Below are 17,844 nucleotides of genomic sequence, written 5' to 3'. Positions count from 1 at the left end.
TACAATCAGAGCTTTACAGGAAGCCAACCGCAAGGAACTCCCTGCTGTTATTTGATAGCAACCACCCACGTGCACTAAGGGAGAGCCTCCCATTTAGCCAATTTCTACGGGTACAGAGGAACTGTTCCACGAGGACAGCTTTCGAAAAACACTCTAATGATTTAAGTAGGCAACTTGTGGCTCGAAAATATCCTCCTAAACTTGTGAAGAGGTCCATGAAAAGGGCTATGAACAACAACCGGGCAGCCCTACTGGAACCAAGACCTCCCAAGCCGGACCTAGACCGTCTCACCTTTGTCCACACATTTGGTAGTCTTTCAAACAACATTCAGAGTGCGGTCAAGAAGCATTGGTCTATATTGAACTCTGGGCGCCTCACCCTTCCCCGCCCCCTGATCTCCTTTAAGAGGGGCCCAAATCTGAGGGACAGACTGGTGCATACCAGGCCACGTGAGGAGATGCCCAGAACTGTGGGCACACTGTGGAACCTTCCCCCTGTTCAGGGGCATCATCCTTGTGGCAATTGCCAGGTCTGCGCACAGACCAAGAAATCATTGGAAATTGACATTGGAACCACAAGACCATGGAAGCAAGTAAAGTTCACTAATTGTAATAGTGACCACGTGATCTACCTTATCACTTGTCCTTGTGGTTACAAATATGTGGGCATGACAACACGCAAGGTCCGCATACGGATATCTGAGCACAAGAGCACGATCCGTTGTGCAAGACAAGCCCCCAAACTTACTGCCCATTTCTTGGAAGCCAAACACCTAGCCACAGAATTCCAATGGACTGTTCTTGAACAACCATTCATACCCGCACACACCACAGATGTGGCCAGCTATCTAATGAAAAAAGAACAAAGATGGGTCCTCAAATTGAAAACACACAAAGAGGGTCTGAATGACGACATTCCATGGTCGTCTTTGTAACAACAGCACCATCGTCTCACTTCAGCCTTTTTCTATACTGTGCCACCTGAACCACAGTATAATACTGTTTGCCTTATTCATAGCATGAGGGAGATAGATACACATGACTCTACGAGATAGTTTCACCATGCTCCAAGCCCTCTCACTAAGTGGGTGAACCACCATCATGTGTTATGTATTATCCGGCTTTTGATCACTGGGCTGGCGGGTGGCACTTCATTTTAGCCTTGCTCTGCTTCTGGTGCAACTTTCATGTCCTTACTAGGAGTTATAAAATCCAAATTATACTCCCCGTGAGTGCACTTTGCATTCCACACTGTTTGCTTGACAGCGCTTTTAAATCACCAGCGCTCCTCATGCATGTCTCTCACACTCGCTATTTTAGCAGTTACAGTCCAAATACTATTAGGACGTGTTTAAACCCCTTCCATGTTTACCCTCGTCGTTTTATTTATATTTATCCTCGTCGCCCTGACTATCTAGGCAGACCCCACATGAGCCAATAGGAGTGCAGCTCTAACACGCACTCGGTCCAATTGCAACACGCGCTGTGAACGCGTCACGTAACCGCGCGTCCAATAGCAGCGCGGGTTCCACACAGCCTTCCGCCTGCTTGCAGCTGTTCTCACTGACTCCGTTCGAACCTTTCCTGCCGAGCAGTGAGTGGCTGAAAAACTACACAGGCGTCTACGCCTATCTAGAGACGCGAGTGAGACGCCCCACGTGACTTCCTACCCAATGGGTGCAGGGCTTATCTACAATTCCTCGCCAGCTGTCGGTACCTCCCCAGACGGCCAGGACGCCGGCCAGGAGTACCGACGGTTAGGTAAGGTGAGCCCTCACGCTCAATCGCCTTTCTCCTCCATGGGTACTTACTCAAATGGAGTTTCTCTCCTGAACATGACACCACTTGTATTGGTTTACAGGACCATGTATTTTCGGCATATGGTTGTGAGAGGAGCCTTGTTCTGTCACGTGCATTTTATGTTTTAATATGTGTCCTACATGTTTTCTAGAGCGGTGCTTCATTTTCCCCTGAGCCTCTGCCAAGTGGGGTGAGGCCAGCCAACCTTACAGATTGAGGTAAGAGCTCACTAACATTTGGCATTAAAAATCTTTCTCCAAATGTATCTAATATGTGTTTGCACTAAGATAGTGCTTTTTCTGAATAACACTTGATGTGTTCTAGTTTAAATCAGACTTGATGGTTTTACTGTCTGGCCCACTTACTATTGAGAGCTATACCTCCTCATTTTTCTTTCCACAGTGACTTGCACAGACTGTAAGGGCACCCGGAGCATTCAGGTGACCATGTGCACTTGTTTATGTTTCTTTGGTGTCACTTTTTGCTTCTGATTAACTTCTTCACCTGGTGTAGTAGCATTTGTTTTATTTCTGGTCCTGATGAAAGCAAGGACAAAAATAGTCCTTTAATTGCTGAAACTAGTCGACCATATTGACCTGAGGCTGTCTACATAAACAGACAGTTGGCGGGTGCACTGTTTTTAACATTGGTATGTTAAGCACACCTGGAATAAATCATTATCTAGTGCTTTTTCTAAACCAATTTTAAACACACCTTTTTCTTGGTTTCTTTCTTTTCACACCTTCTTTTGCACTGCACACCCCAGTCCCACTTTTTCTGCCACTCACCTACATCGAGTGGTACACCACACTGTCGTCTCTTTTACTCATTGAGGATACCCCCTACCACCGGGTTGACCTCTGAGGAGAGTACTAGTAACCTCTGACGGGTGGTACGGATAAAATCCCAAATGATGAAGGGGGGATCCAAATGGTGACTGATGGGTATTTTTCCTCATCCATGGAGAGCTCTCTGTGACATAACCTGTGAGTAAGGGTGAGTTCTCGGTTGGTTTCCTTTATTTTGTGGGCACATTTATCTGAGACCCTCTGGTACCTGTGTTGTTTATTAGTTCATTTTGCTCCTCCTACATATCCGTTCGAGGCTTTGAAGCTAGATTTTATCCATATGGAGAGATGCAACAACTTAAAGTATGTGTTAGTGGTTGTTTGCTCTTTTCTAGCTTACCCCCTTAAGGACAATACTGCTTTGTCCACTGCCAAAGCTTTAATAAAAGAATTCTTCCCTAGATTCGGATTGCCGAGAATCATTTGGAGTGATAACGGAAGTGAGTTTGTGGGACGAGTGATGAAGAGAGTGTGTGACGGTCTCGGGATTAAGCAGAAATTTCATGCTGCAAATCATCCCCAATCAGCTGGTTTAGTTGAGTGCCATAATGGCACTCTGAAGTTAAAATTGGCCAAAATTCAAGAGAGCACTGGTTTACAATGGCCAGATGCTTTGCCATTGGCACTTTTGTCCACCCGAATGACTGTGCACTCGCGAATGGGTTTGAGTCCGTATGAGGTTGTGTTTGGTCGCCCGGCGAATATTTGGGGCGTACCAAGACCAACGAGATTTAGCGACCTTGAGTATCCTGTTTTGCTTGATTACTTGCGTGAATTGACAACTAAAATGAGTGTTTTACGCCAACAGGTGCACGACTCTCTTCCACAAGCTACAGACGATCCAGGTCACGTGATTGAGCCTGGTTCCTGGGTGTTCATTAGGAACTTCCAGAGAACGAAGAATACTCAGCCCCGCTGGACTGGACCTTACCAGGTCCTCTTGTCAACGAGATCTGCGGTGCGAGTACGTGGAAAGCGTCATTGGATCCACGGCTGTCATACGAAGAAAGCACCCTTGCCGTTACCATATGATAAGTGGGTTCAAGATGGCCTTGCTGATTCAGAAACTGAGACTGTCCCGAAATTTGTTACGTTCAGTGATGCTCGCTTGATTGGGACTAATTCAGAACTGGAGAGCGATCGGCTTTTGCAAGCAGCAACACCTCCTGCGAAGCGGTTGGACACTACCGATCCTCAGCTGTTGTTCACTGATCAAGAATTACCTGGAAGAGACAGATACAATTTGGAGGTCGAGAATTAAGGACAAATAAAGTTAATAAAGTTGATTTTTTTTTAATGTTTGCAGGTTAACTCGCCACCAAGGATCTACGTATTTTTGTTTTTCTGAACTGCCATCCGGTTCTTGCTGCTAGGGTCGCGGTTGCTGCCAGTCTTGGGAGTGCAAGCCTGAGACACTAGGTCTTGGGTTCTGTTGGTCCGAGGCAGTCTTCCTGGGTTCAGCGGAGGCCCTCTCAAGCAGAATCAACCAACCACCGAGGGCAGCAACTTTAGTTTAGGATGGATTTCTTTGAGTTGGAGAGACCTGGGCAGACACTGACTTTTAGAAAACGTATTTGTAAAATAATGTTGAAGAAATGTTTTTTGATACCGTGCATAATTTTACTACTGAGTATCGTAATTTTTATAATTGGTTATGTAGCATTTGTTTTTAAAGTGACGTCTAATTCCACAGTGCAATCTACACCTTCACCTACTATTTCCTCTCATTCTTTCCACCCTTTGCCTGAATATGAGGTAGTCAGACATAAGGAGTTCGCTAATAATTCCTTCATACAGCTTTTACATCAGCACCAGTTAGTGATCAATACAACAAACTGCTGGATTTGTGGTTTAATGCCTCATACAGCCGATAAAGGAATTCCTTACTTGGTTTTGCACTTTAGTTTAAATGGTTCGATCCGAGGTTACAGAACCATGTTTATATATGCCCACAGTGTTGACCCTTTACGTTCACCGAGAGATAATCCGAAGAATAGTCCAATAGCTAGAGGCATAGTCGACATGATTCAAGGGACTAATGCAGTAGAGACTATTCCGAAAGACAAGAGACAACCATATAGTGGTTGGAGCGTAAGTGGATATGGACTAAGTCTGAGTATTAACCAGCGTGCGAAAAGTCCTCTACCAATCTGGATAGTGCCCCATAAGGGTTACTATTGTCTGCAGGGCAACGGTAAGAATCCGAAAGCTCAGTTAGGGAATAGCGTTTGCACTGAGACTTACGTGTTTCCGTCTCAGTCTTCCCCAGCGTTCTTAGCCGCCAAGGGTACTTATTTTGTTTGCTACGACAAAGCATATACATGGTTGCCTCATGACTTTTCGGGCACAAGTTTTGTTTCCTTTCTGTTACCCCCCACTTTTACAGCTGCGGCAGATTATCACAAGATGAGAATTACGAGAGGTGTCTTTAGTGAAGAAGACACTGCAGGACAAGAATTGGGTGATTTCTTCAAGGGTTTTCTGCCGTTTTGGGGACCTATGGCTAACAGTAGGAATATTCGTCAGCTTACGAGAGTGGTTGAGTCCACCATAGTTGAGACTGCCGGTGCCCTTGGTAACTTGACTGCTGAGCTCCAGTCGGATAGATTTATGACACTTCAGAATAGAGTTGCCCTAGACGTTATTCTAGCAGATCGAGGGGGAGTTTGTAGACTGATTCTATCGAGCTGCTGCATTTTTATTCCAGATAATGCTCCGTCAGTCTTCCAGGCCATTTCCAAATTGCATAAAATCTCCGATTCTGTCCATCTGGACAAAGGGGATTGGTCTTTGATGGGATGGTTATGGGGATTGATATCCACTTGGGGTTGGAAGATTTTGATGGTCATTGGGATGGTTTTAGCGATTCTGTTTGTTTTCTGTCTCTGTGTACAGTGTGCTCCGGCTATTTGTGGCCTTTTTGCTACTTTGTGCGTACGGAAGCCTGTCCGGAGAGAGATGCATAGTAATAAGATGATGCTACAGAAGCATATCGATGACCTGATGAATATAGATCCAGATTCAGATTAAATTGGGTTTGGGTTTATTGCCTATGATAGGGCAAAAGGAGGGTCAGTGGTTCCGTGGTCCCGAATTGGGTTCGATAGTTTGGAAACCCGATTTATAAAGATTGTCGGAAATGGACGATCTTGGTGTCGGCAGACCGCAAATGACGAGTCTAACGTGTCTGAGTGTTTTCGTATGAATCGATATAGGAGAACACTCTGCATTTGAGGATTTCGTTTGAACCCTCGGGTTCCATTTTGTAAAACGGCAGCCATCTTGTATGGTTGCCCTAACATAGGCCCTATGATTGTGGCCGAGCGAGTCCTTGACACGTACGCCTTAGCTGACTTCTGGTTGACCTGGCCAAACTGACTCCTCGCCTGGGGCGAATCCTGCTGAGCCAGTTCCTTGGTTAGCAGCTGCACTGATAAAGATCAAAGAACAGGACGTGGTCCGATTTTATGGTCCACAGTTCCCACTCCTCTATCTCCTTTCCATCTGTTTCTGCCTTTCCTTTACGACATGTTCATCGATCTGGGTTGAAGGTTTTATGATGGGTTTGTCCGGCCTGATCGAACAGGAAACTAGCATATGTGCGATCGTTTTTGGTGGGCTGGACAACGGAAAGTGGGATTAACTTTGACTGTCGTGATTCCCTACTTTTTGAAATGCTACTTGCTCATTGGTTAGTTTTGTATGCACCGAATGTAAATTGTGATGTTGCCAGAAGCGTAATTTTCGGCATAAAAGACCGAGTTTCGTTCATTGAGATGGTGCAGTCTCTTTCGAACTACCCGTGTGTACTTCGTAGACCTCTGTCCCTGGTTGCAACCATTAAACTTTGGTCTTTGACGTCATCGAAAAGTATCCTGTGTCTCTGTTTGCCAAGACAGGGGAATCCGGGGTCTTTGGGTGTTGCCCTGACACCGCTGGGTTCTTGTAATAGTATTGGTTCCGAGAAAACCCAGTACCTCAGGTGGTCTGAGACTGTGAGGGGTGAGACCCTGCCTGTCTCTGTGTCACACAGACCCTCTATTGGCATGTCTGGTGGTGGAGGGCCCCTGTCTATAGGTCTGTCTCCACACACCCTCGGAGGCGGTCTGAGACTGTGAGGGGTGAGACCCTGTCTGTCTCTCTGTCACACAGACCCTCTGGGCATATCTGGTGGTGGAGGGCCCCTGTCTGTAGGTCTGTCTCCACACACCCTCGGAGGCAGTTTGAAACTGTGAGGGGTGAGACCCTGCCTGTCTCTGTGTCACACAGACCCTCTATTGGCATGTGTGGTAGTGGAGGGCCCCTGTCTGTAGGTCTGTCTCCACACACCCTGGGAGGCGGTCTGAGACTGTGAGGGGTGAGACCCTGCCTGTCTCTATGTCACACAGACCCTCTGGGCATGTCTGGTGGTGGAGGGCCCCTGTCTGTAGATCTGTCTCCACACACCCTCGGAGGCGGTCTGAGACTGTGAGGGGTGAGACCCTGCCTGTCTCTGTGTCACACAGACCCTCTGGGCATGTCTGGTGGTGGAGGACCCCTGTCTGTAGGTCTGTCTCCACACACCCTCGGAGGCGGTCGGAGACTGTGAGGGGTGAGACCCTGGCCGTCTCTGTGTCACACAGACCCTCTATTGGCATGTGTGGTGGTGGAGGGCCCCTGTCTGTAGGTCTGTCTCCACACACCCTCGGAGGCGGTCCGAGACTGTGAGGGATGACACCCTGCCTGTCTCTGTGTCACACAGACCCTCTATTGGCATGTGTGGTGGTGGAGGGCCCCTGTCTGTAGGTCTGTCTCCACACACCCTCGGAGGCGGTCTGAGACTGTGAGTGGTGAGACCCTGCCTGTCTCTGTGTCACACAGACCCTCTATTGGCAAGTCTGGTGGTGGAGGGCCCCTGTCTATAGGTCTGTCTCCACACACACTCGGAGGCGGTCCGAGACTGTGAGGGGAGAGGCCCTGCCTGTCTCTGTATCACACAGACCCTCTGGGCATGTCTGGTGGTGGAGGGCCCCTGTCTGTAGGTCTGTCTCCACACACTCTCTGAGGCGGTCTGATACTGTGAGGGGTGAGACACCCTGCCTGTCTCTGTGTCACACAGACCCTCTATTGGTATGTCTGGTGGTGGAGGGCCCCTGTCTATAGGTCTGTCTCCACACACACTCGGAGGCGGTCCGAGACTGTGAGGGGAGAGGCCCTGCCTGTCTCTGTATCACACAGACCCTCTGGGCATGTCTGGTGGTGGAGGGCCCCTGTCTGTAGGTCTGTCTCCTCACACCCGCGGAGGCGGTCTGAGGCTGTGAGGGGTGAGACCCTGCCTGTCTCTGTGTCACACAGACCCTCTATTGGCATGTCTGGTGGTGGGAGGCCCCTGTCTGTAGGTCTGTCTCCACACACCCTCGGAGGCGGTCTGAGGCTGTGAGGGGTGAGACCCTGCCTGTCTCTGTGTCACACAGACCCTCTATTGGCATGTCTGGTGGTGGGGGGGGGCCTGTCTGTAGGTCTGTCTCCACACACCCTCGGAGGCGGTCTGAGGCTGTGAGGGGTGAGAACCTGCCTGTCTCTGTGTCACACAGACCCTCTATTGGCATGTCTGGTGGTGGGGGGGGGGGCCTGTCTGTAGGTCTGTCTCCACACACCCTCGGAGGCGGTCTGAGACTGTGAGGGGTGAGACCCTGCCTGTCTCTGTGTCACACAGACCCTCTGGGCATGTCTGGTGGTGGAGGGCCCCTGTCTGTAGGTCTGTCTCAACACACCCTCGGAGGCGGTCTGAGACTGGGAGGGGTGAGACCCTGCCTGTCTCTGTGTCACACAGACCCTCTATTGGCATGTCTGGTGGTGGAGGGCCCATGTCTGTAGGTCTGTCTCCACACTGTGGCAGAGGTGAAAAACACTGTGAACTCCCTGGGCGTAGGAAGTGTGGGGGACGCAGGGGATATATCTCCCCACCCCCAGATTTGGAGGGGGGGGACGAGGAACCACAAGCATCCCCCTCTCCCTTGCGAGATTAGCAGTGCTATTAAAAGTGGCCCTGTATTCGCCCTGTGCCCTTTCCCAGTCACAGAGCCCGCCTGCGCTGTGTGGTGCTGCCCCCTGCACAGAAAAAGTCCCATCCTGCGGGTACAGCTTGGCCGCTCCGAGACAGCAGAGAAGGAAGGCAGGATGAGAAGAGCACAGATATGAAACCATCACATTCACATCCATGCTGTGAATGTCACAGCGGATCCCTGCTGTGCACAGGGTGCAGACAGCAAAGGGGTGAATCCCAGTAGGGGGGGCTGAGACACCCCACAGGCAGCAGCAGGTAGGCAAGCGTCCCCCCACACACGAAGCTTCCACAGCAAAGGTGTGAATCCCAGTAGGGGTGGCTGACACACCCCACAGGTGGCAGGTAGGCAAGTGTCCCCCACGCACGTAGCTTCCACAGCAAAGGTGTGAATCAAAGTAGGGGTGGCTGAGACACCCCACAGGCAGCAGCAGGTAGGCAAGCGTCCCCCACGCACGAAGCTTCCACAGCAAAGGTGTGAATCCCAGTAGGGGTGGCTGAGACACCCCACAGGCAGCAGGTAGGCCAGCTTCCCCCACGCACGAAGCTTCCACAGCAAAGGTCTGAATCCCAGTAGGGTTGGCAGAGACACCCCACAGGCAGCAGCAGGTAGGCAAGTGTGACGGGGCACGGGTGTCGGAACCTCAGACTAATGCAGAATGGTGGTCAGCCACACCTCTTTTACCGTGCCCCTTGTCCCCACAGCATACACCTTCGTCATGGACCGAAGAGGACGAGTCAGGCTGGATCCCGCTCACTAATACAGACGGTCCCTTTGAGACCTCGGACCAAGGAGACGAGTCTCCACCCCCTGAGAAAGTCACGGCATCAAAAGCCGGAAGGACAGAAACCTCAACGGAAGGCGTTTTCCCAGAGGCAGTGAACTTCGTGGAAGAAGAAGGACGGAGGAGGGTGCCGGAAGAGACTGAAGACGACAAGCCGGGAGGCCAACGTTTCCACGCTGCGCCCCGCCACGTTCCCACGGGAGGAGCGTGGCTCCAAGAGGTACGGGGCCGGGTAGCGGGTTGGGTCGGGCGGAGGAAACAGACTTAAGCTTTCCTGCAAGCGCTATCCTGACAAACCTCCCTACCCTTTCACGAGCACTTCCCTCCCTAATAATCACGTAGTGTTCATAGTTTGAGTGTGCACAAAGTCACGGCGATACTTCCCTCACTCCTGGTCCTTCTTATCGTGTCAGATTAGTACAAGCCTCTCAACCTCGTTTCTTTTCTTTGCCGGTCCTGGAGCGGACGTAAGACGACGACGCTGCAACCCAGAGGCTGAAACCCAGAGGCTGATTGAACTTCAAACATGTGCGTACGCCGGTGAAAGAAGTATTTCTTTGGGACATTTTCCACGGCAGGACGTTGGTTTGCTTTGATGAAAAAAAACTATATACCAATAAAACCCTCTTTAAATCCACTATTGAAGCCGCCAGTTTTCCTGTACTCACCAAGTGCTACAGCAGAGACTGCAGTAGTTAGTTCAGTCTCTAACGTTCCGACCCCCTCGAGACAGCAAGCGTCCCCCACGCTTGAAGCTTCCACAGCAAAGGTGTGAATCCCAGTAGGGGGGGCTGAGACACCCCACAGGCAGCAGCAGGTAGGCAAGCGTCCCCCATGAACGAAGCTTCCACAGCAAAGGTGTGAATCCCAGTAGGGTGGCGGAGACACCCCACAGGCAGCAGCAGGTAGGCAAGCGTCCCCCACGCACGAAGCTTCCACAGCAAAGGTGTGAATCCCAGTAGGGGGGGCTGAGACACCCCACAGGCAGCAGCAGGTAGGCAAGCGTCCCCCACGCATGAAGCTTCCACAGCAAAGGTGTGAATCCCAGTAGGGGGGGCTGAGACACCCCACAGGCAGCAGCAGGTAGGCAAGCGTCCCCCATGCACAAAGCTTCCACAGCAAAGGTGTGAATCCCAGTAGGGGTGGCTGAGACACCCCACAGGCAGCAGCAGGTGGCAAGCATCCCCCATGAACAAAGCTTCCACAGCAAAGGTTTGAATCCCAGTAGGGGTGGCTGAGACACCCCACAGGCAGCAGCAGGTAGGCAAGCGTCCCCCACGCACGAAGCTTCCACAGCAAAGGTGTGAATCGCAGTAGGGGGGGCTGAGACACCCCACAGGCAGCAGCAGGTTGGCAAGCGTACCCCATGCACAAAGCTTCCACAGCAAAGGTGTGAACCCCAGTTGGGGGGGCTGAGAAACCCCACAGGCAGCAGGTAGGCAAGCGTCCCCCACGCACAAAGCTTCCATAGTAAAGGTGTGAATCCCAGTAGAGGAGCTGAGACACCCCACAGGCAGCAGGTAGGCAAGCGTCCCCCACGCACGAAGCTTCCACAGCAAAGGTGTGAATCGCAGTAGGGGTGGCTGAGACACCCCACAGGCAGCAGCAGGTAGGCAAGCGTCCCCCACGCACGAAGCTTCCACAGCAAAGGTGTGAATCGCAGTAGGGGTGGCTGAGACACCCCACAGGCAGCAGCAGGTAGGCAAGCGTCCCCCACGCACGAAGCTTCCACAGCAAAGGGGTGAATCCCAGTAGGGGTGGCTGAGACACCCCACAGGCAGCAGGTAGGCCAGCGTCCCCCACGCACGAAGCTTCCACAGCAAAGGTGTGAATCCCAGTAGGGGTGGCTGAGGCACCCCACAGGCAGCAGCAGGTGGCAAGCATCCCCCATGAACGAAGCTTCCACAGCAAAGGTTTGAATCCCAGTAGGGGTGGCTGAGGCACCCCACAGGCAGCAGCAGGTAGGCAAGCGTCCCCCATGCACGAAGCTTCCACAGCAAAGGTGTGAATCGCAGTAGGGTTGGCTGAGACACCCCACAATCAGCAGGTAGGCAAGCGTCCCCCACGCACGAAGCTTCCACAGCAAAGGTGTGAATCCCAGTAGGGGGAGCTGAGACACCCCACAGGCAGCAGCAGGTAGGCCAGCGTCCCCCACGAACGAAGCTTCCACAGCAAAGGTGTGAATCCCAGTAGGGGTGGCTGAGACACCCCACAGGCAGCAGGTAGGCAAGCGTCCCCCACGCACGAAGCTTCCACAGCAAAGGTGTGAATCCCAGTAGGGGGGCTGAGACACCCCACAGGCAGCAGCAGGTAGGCCAGCGTCCCCCACGAATGAAGCTTCCACAGCAAAGGTGTGAATCCCAGTAGGGGTGGCTGAGACACCCCACAGGCAGCAGGTAGGCAAGCGTTCCCTACGCACAAAGCTTCCACAGCAAAGGTGTGAAACCCAGTAGGGGTGGCTGAGGCACCCCACAGGCAGCAGCAGGTAGGCAAGCGGCCCCCACGAACGAAACTTCCACTGCAAAGGTGTGAATCCCAGTAGGGGTGGCTGAGACACCCCACAGGCAGCAGGTAGGCCAGTGTCCCCCACGCACAAAGCTTCCACAGCAAAGGTGTGAATCCCAGTAGGGTTGGCTGAGGCACCCCACAGGCAGCAGGTAGGCAAGTGCCCCCCACGCACGAAGTTTCCACAGCAAAGGTGTGAATCCCAGTAGGGGTGGCTGAGAAACCCCACAGGCAGCAGCAGGTAGGCAAGCGCCCCCCACGCACGAAGCTTCCACAGCAAAGGTGTGAATCCCAGTAGGGTTGGCTGAGGCACCCCACAGGCAGCAGGTAGGCCAACTTCCCCCATGCACGAAGCTTCCACAGCAAAGGTGTGAATCCCAGTAGGGGTGGCTGAGAAACCCCACAGGCAGCAGCAGGTAAGCAAGCGCCCCCCACGCACGAAGCTTCCACAGCAAAGGTGTGAATCGCAGTAGGGGTGGCTGAGACACCCCACAGGCAGCAGGTAGGCAAGCATCCCCCACGCACGAAGCTTCCACAGCAAAGGTGTGAATCACAGTAGGGGTGGCTGAGACACCCCACTGTCAGCAGGTGGGCAAGCGTCCCCCACGCACGAAGCTTCCACAGCAAAGTTGTGAATCCCAGTAGGGGGGGCAGAGACACCGCACAGGCAGCAGCAGGTAGGCAAGTGTCCCCCACGCACGAAGCTTCCACAGCAAAGTTGTGAATCCCAGTAGGGGGGGCTGAGACACCCCACAGGCAGCAGCAGGTAGGCAAGTGCCCCCCACGCACGAAGCTTCCACAGCAAAGGTGTGAATCCCAGTAGGGGTGGCTGAGACACCCCACAGGCAGCAGGTAGGCAAGCGTCCCCCACGCACGAAGCTTCCACATCAAAGGTGTGAATTCCAGTTGGGGGGCTGAGACACCCCATAGGCAGCAGGTAGGCAAGCGTCCCCCACGCACGAAGCTTCCACAGCAAAGGTTTGAATCGCAGTACGGGTGGCTGAGACACCCCACAGGCATCAGTTAGGCAAGCGTCCCCCACACACGAAGCTTCCACAGAAAAGGTGTGAATCCCAGTAGGGGTGGCTGAGACACCCCACAGCCAGCAGGTAGGCAAGCGTCCCCAACGCACGAAGCTTCCTCAGCAAAGGTGTGAATCCCAGTAGGGGTGGCTGAGACTCCCCACAGGCAGTGGGTAGGCCAGCGCCCCCCACGCACGAAGCTTACACAGCAAAGGTGTGAATCCCAGTAGGGGTGGCTGAGACACTCCACAGGCAGCAGCAGGTAGGCAAGCGTCCCCAACGCACGAAGCTTCCACAGCAAAAGGTGTGAATCCCAGTAGGGGTGGCTGAGACACCCCACAGACAGCGGGTAGGCAAGCGCCCCCCACGCACGAAGCTTCCACAGCAAAGAGGTGAATCCCAGTAGGGGTGGCTGAGACACCCCACAGGCAGCAGCAGGTAGGCCAGCGTCCCCCAAGCACGAAGCTTCCATAGCAAAGGTGTGAATCCCAGTAGGGGTGGCTGAGACACCCCACAGGCAGCAGCAGGTAGGCAAGCGTCCCCCACGCACGAAGCTTCCACAGCAAAGGGGTGAATCCCAGTAGGGGTGGCTGAGACACCCCACAGGCAGCAGCAGGTAGGCCAGCGTCCCCCACGCACGAAGCTTCCACAGCAAAGGGGTGAATCCCAGTAGGGGTGGCTGAGACACCCCACAGGCAGCAGCAGGTAGGCAAGCGCCCCCCACGCACGAAGCTTCCACAGCAAAGGTGTGAATCCCAGTAGGGGTGGCTGAGACACCCCACAGGCAGCAGCAGGTAGGCAAGCGTCCCCCACGCTCGAAGCTTCCACAGCAAAGGTGTGAATCCCAGTAGGGGTGGCTGAGACACCCCACAGGCAGCAGCAGGTAGGCAAGCGTCCCCAAAGCACGAAGCTTGTGGTAAATATTTTACCGTATACGAGTTTGCCATATAAATTCAGACAGGTAAAAAGAATAGCTCAATCAAATGAGAGGCAGAGTCCGTGGTGTCTGAGTCATAAGGGCTTTAATCAAGAATGACTCGAGTCATGGAAATCTATTCCATCAATACAAGGGTTCGGGTATGCAATGATGGCAGAAAGATGTCAACTATTTATTAACAGTACATGACATATATAGTATAATGACACAATGGCAGTGAATACAGTAGGCGTGACAAGTGAAAAGTATATGATAAGAACACACGTGCGTAGCAAAAAGGCGTGAACAAGGGTGTGCACGGAGGCGTGTACTAGAAACGTCACAGAAAAGTGTCATAAGTGGGTGGATGCATAGAGAATTCTTGCAGAGTCAGCTGAAACCTGTGGCCTGAATGCGCGCGCAGCTAACATGACGCGTAATTGACGTGCATCTGGAGGAAGCTAAGGGTCTGACTTTTAGCACTAGTAGAGGAGACAGAAGTCTGGCATGTCAGATCGACCTGTTCCTATAACATATCTGATATCTTGTATTTGGAGGATGTTTAATCTGAAGTAAAAGGTCACTCGGGCAGAGGTTATTCTATACTGAATGCATATGTGTCTAAGTGTAATGCGTGGAGACAGGGGCCTACCATGGTAACGGGAGCAATGAATTTCGTAAGGGAGACAGGAAGGCTTGGCCCTTTGCTCTGCAGCCGGGGATATGTTTACCTATTTCACTAGACAGGAATGTGTTTTCGGGGAGGCTGAACTGGCTACGCTGATAACTTGAAGGCAAAATACGGTTTCTGGCAGACAGGTCAGGCCGAGCCAGGCACCGCTCGCTTGGCAGGAAGTAAGGCAGAGGTCAGGGATGCATCTCCATGCTGCATCTTTCAGAGGCAGAGACAGAAGTGGCTCGGTAGAGCCAGGAAAAAACGTGAAAGTGCACCATGTAAAGACGGTGGCACGGCATACTTAGGAACTGAATTATCGATCCATTCATGGTGGATCTGATAGAAGACATGTTAACGTTGGACGCAAATGTATTTGCGTCATCAGATTTGGTTGTGGAGGGAAGTTACATGCACTTTGAACTCGTACATGGAGTCGATGGGGTACACGTTAGGGGACACACTTGACCATAAAAATTTCAATTACCTCAAGCTTCCACAGCAAAGGTGTGAATCCCAGTAGGAGTGGCTGAGACACCCCACAGGCAGCAGGCAGGCAAGCGACCCCAACGCACGAAGCTTTCACAGCAAAGGTGTGAATCCCAGTAGGAGTGGCTGAGACACCCCACAGGCAGCAGGCAGGCAAGCGTCCCCCACACACGAAGCTTCCACAGCAAAGGTGTGAATCCCAGTAGGAGTGGCTGAGACACCCCACAGGCAGCAGCAGGTAGGCAAGCGTCCCCCACGCACGAAGCTTCCACAGCAAAGTTGTGAATCCCAGTAGGGGGGCTGAGACACCCCACAGGCAGCAGCAGGTAGGCAAGCGTCCCCCACGCACGAAGCTTCCACAGCAAAGGTGTAAATCCCAGTAGGGGTGGCTGAGACACCCCACAGGCAGCAGCAGGTAGGCAAGCGTCCCCCACGCACGAAGCTTCCACAGCAAAGAGGTGAATCCCAGTAGGAGTGGCTGAGACACCCCACAGGCAGCAGGCAGGCAAGCGTCCCCCACGCACGAAGCTTCCACAGCAAAGGTGTGAATCCCAGTAGGGGGGGCTGAGACACCCCACAGGCAGCAGCAGGTAGGCAAGCTTCCCCCACGCATGAAGCTTCCACAGCAAATGTGTGAATCCCAGTAGGGGTGGCTGAGGCACCCCACAGGCAGCAGCAGGTGGCAAGCGACCCCCACGCACGAAGCTTCCACAGCAAAGGTGTGAATCGCAGTAGGGGGGGCTGAGACACCCCACAGGCAGCAGGTAGGCAAGCGTCCCCACGCACGAAGCTTCCACAGCAAAGGTGTGAATCGCCGTAGGGGTGGCTGAGACACCCCACAGGCAGCAGCAGGTGGCAAGCGACCCCCACGCACAAGGCTTCCACAGCAAAGGTGTGAATCCCAGTAGGGGGGGCTGAGACACCCCACAGGCAGCAGCAGGTAGGCAAGCGTCCCCCACGCACGAAACTTCCACAGCAAAGGGGTGAATCCCAGTAGGGGTGGCTGAGACACCCCACAGGCAGCAGCAGGTAGGCAAGCGTCCCCACGCACGAAGCTTCCACAGCAAAGGTGTGAATCGCCGTAGGGGTGGCTGAGACACCCCACAGGCAGCAGCAGGTAGGCAAGCGTCCCCACGCACGAAGCTTCCACAGCAAAGGTGTGAATCCCAGTAGGGTTGGCTGAGACACCCCACAGGCAGCAGGTAGGCAAGCGCCCCACACGCACGAAGCTTCCACAGCAAAGGTGTGAATCCAAGTAGGGGTGGCTGAGATATCCCACAGGCAGCAGCAGGAAGGCAAGCGTCCCCCATGCACGAAGCTTCCTCAGCAAAGGTGTGAATCCCAGTAGGGGTGGCTGAGACACCCCACAGGCGGCAGGTAGGCAAGCGTCCCCCACACACGAAGCTTCCACAGCAAAGGTGTGAATCCCAGTAGGGGTGGCTGAGACACCCCACAGGCAGCAGCAGGAAGGCAAGCGTCCCCCACGCACGAAGCTTCCACGGCAAAGGTGTGAATCCCAGTAGGGGTGGCTGAGACACCCCACAGGCAGCAGCAGGTAGGCAAGGGTCCCCCACGCACGAAGCTTCCACAGCAAAGGTGTGAATCCCAGTAGGGGTGGCTGAGACACCCCACAGGCAGCAGGTAGGCAAGCGTTCCCCACGCACGAAGCTTCCACAGTAAAGGTGTGAATCCTAGTAGGGGGGGGGTTGAGACACCCCACAGGCAGCAGGTAGGCAAGCGTCCCCCACGCAGGAAGCTTCCACATCAAAGGTGTGAATCCCAGTAAGGGGGGCTGAGACACCCCACAGGCAGCAGGTAGGCAAGCGTCCCCCACGCACGAAGCTTCCACAGCAAAGGTGTGAATCCCAGTAGGGTTGGCTGAGACACCCCACAGGCAGCAGGTAGGCAAGCGCCCCCCACGCACGAAGTTTCCACAGCAAAGGTGTGAATCCCAGTAGGGGTGGCTGAGGCACCCCACAGGCAGCAGCAGGTAGGCAAGCATCCCCCACGCACGAAGCTTCCACAGCAAAGAGGTGAATCCCAGTAGGGGTGGCTGAGACACCCCACAGGCAGCAGCAGGTAGGCAAGCGTCCCCCACGCACGAAGCTTCCACAGCAAAGGTGTGAATCCCAGTAGGGGTGGCAGAGACACCCCACAGGCAGCAGCAGGTAGGCAAGCGTCCCCCACGCACGAAGCTTCCACAGCAAAGGGGTGAATCCCAGTAGGGGTGGCTGAGACACCCCACAGGCAGCAGCAGGAAGGCAAGCGTCCCCCACGCACGAAGCTTCCACGGCAAAGGTGTGAATCCCAGTAGGGGTGGCTGAGACACCCCACAGGCAGCAGCAGGTAGGCAAGGGTCCCCCACGCACGAAGCTTCCACAGCAAAGGTGTGAATCCCAGTAGGGGTGGCTGAGACACCCCACAGGCAGCAGGTAGGCAAGCGTTCCCCACGCACGAAGCTTCCACAGTAAAGGTGTGAATCCTAGTAGGGGGGGGGTTGAGACACCCCACAGGCAGCAGGTAGGCAAGCGTCCCCCACGCAGGAAGCTTCCACATCAAAGGTGTGAATCCCAGTAAGGGGGGCTGAGACACCCCACAGGCAGCAGGTAGGCAAGCGTCCCCCACGCACGAAGCTTCCACAGCAAAGGTGTGAATCCCAGTAGGGTTGGCTGAGACACCCCACAGGCAGCAGGTAGGCAAGCGCCCCCCACGCACGAAGTTTCCACAGCAAAGGTGTGAATCCCAGTAGGGGTGGCTGAGGCA

This window comes from Lissotriton vulgaris, chromosome 12 (assembly GCF_964263255.1).
Source record: "Lissotriton vulgaris chromosome 12, aLisVul1.2, whole genome shotgun sequence".
Classification (NCBI taxonomy): Eukaryota; Metazoa; Chordata; class Amphibia; order Caudata; family Salamandridae; genus Lissotriton; species Lissotriton vulgaris.
Note: the sequence above shows the minus strand (reverse complement) of the source record.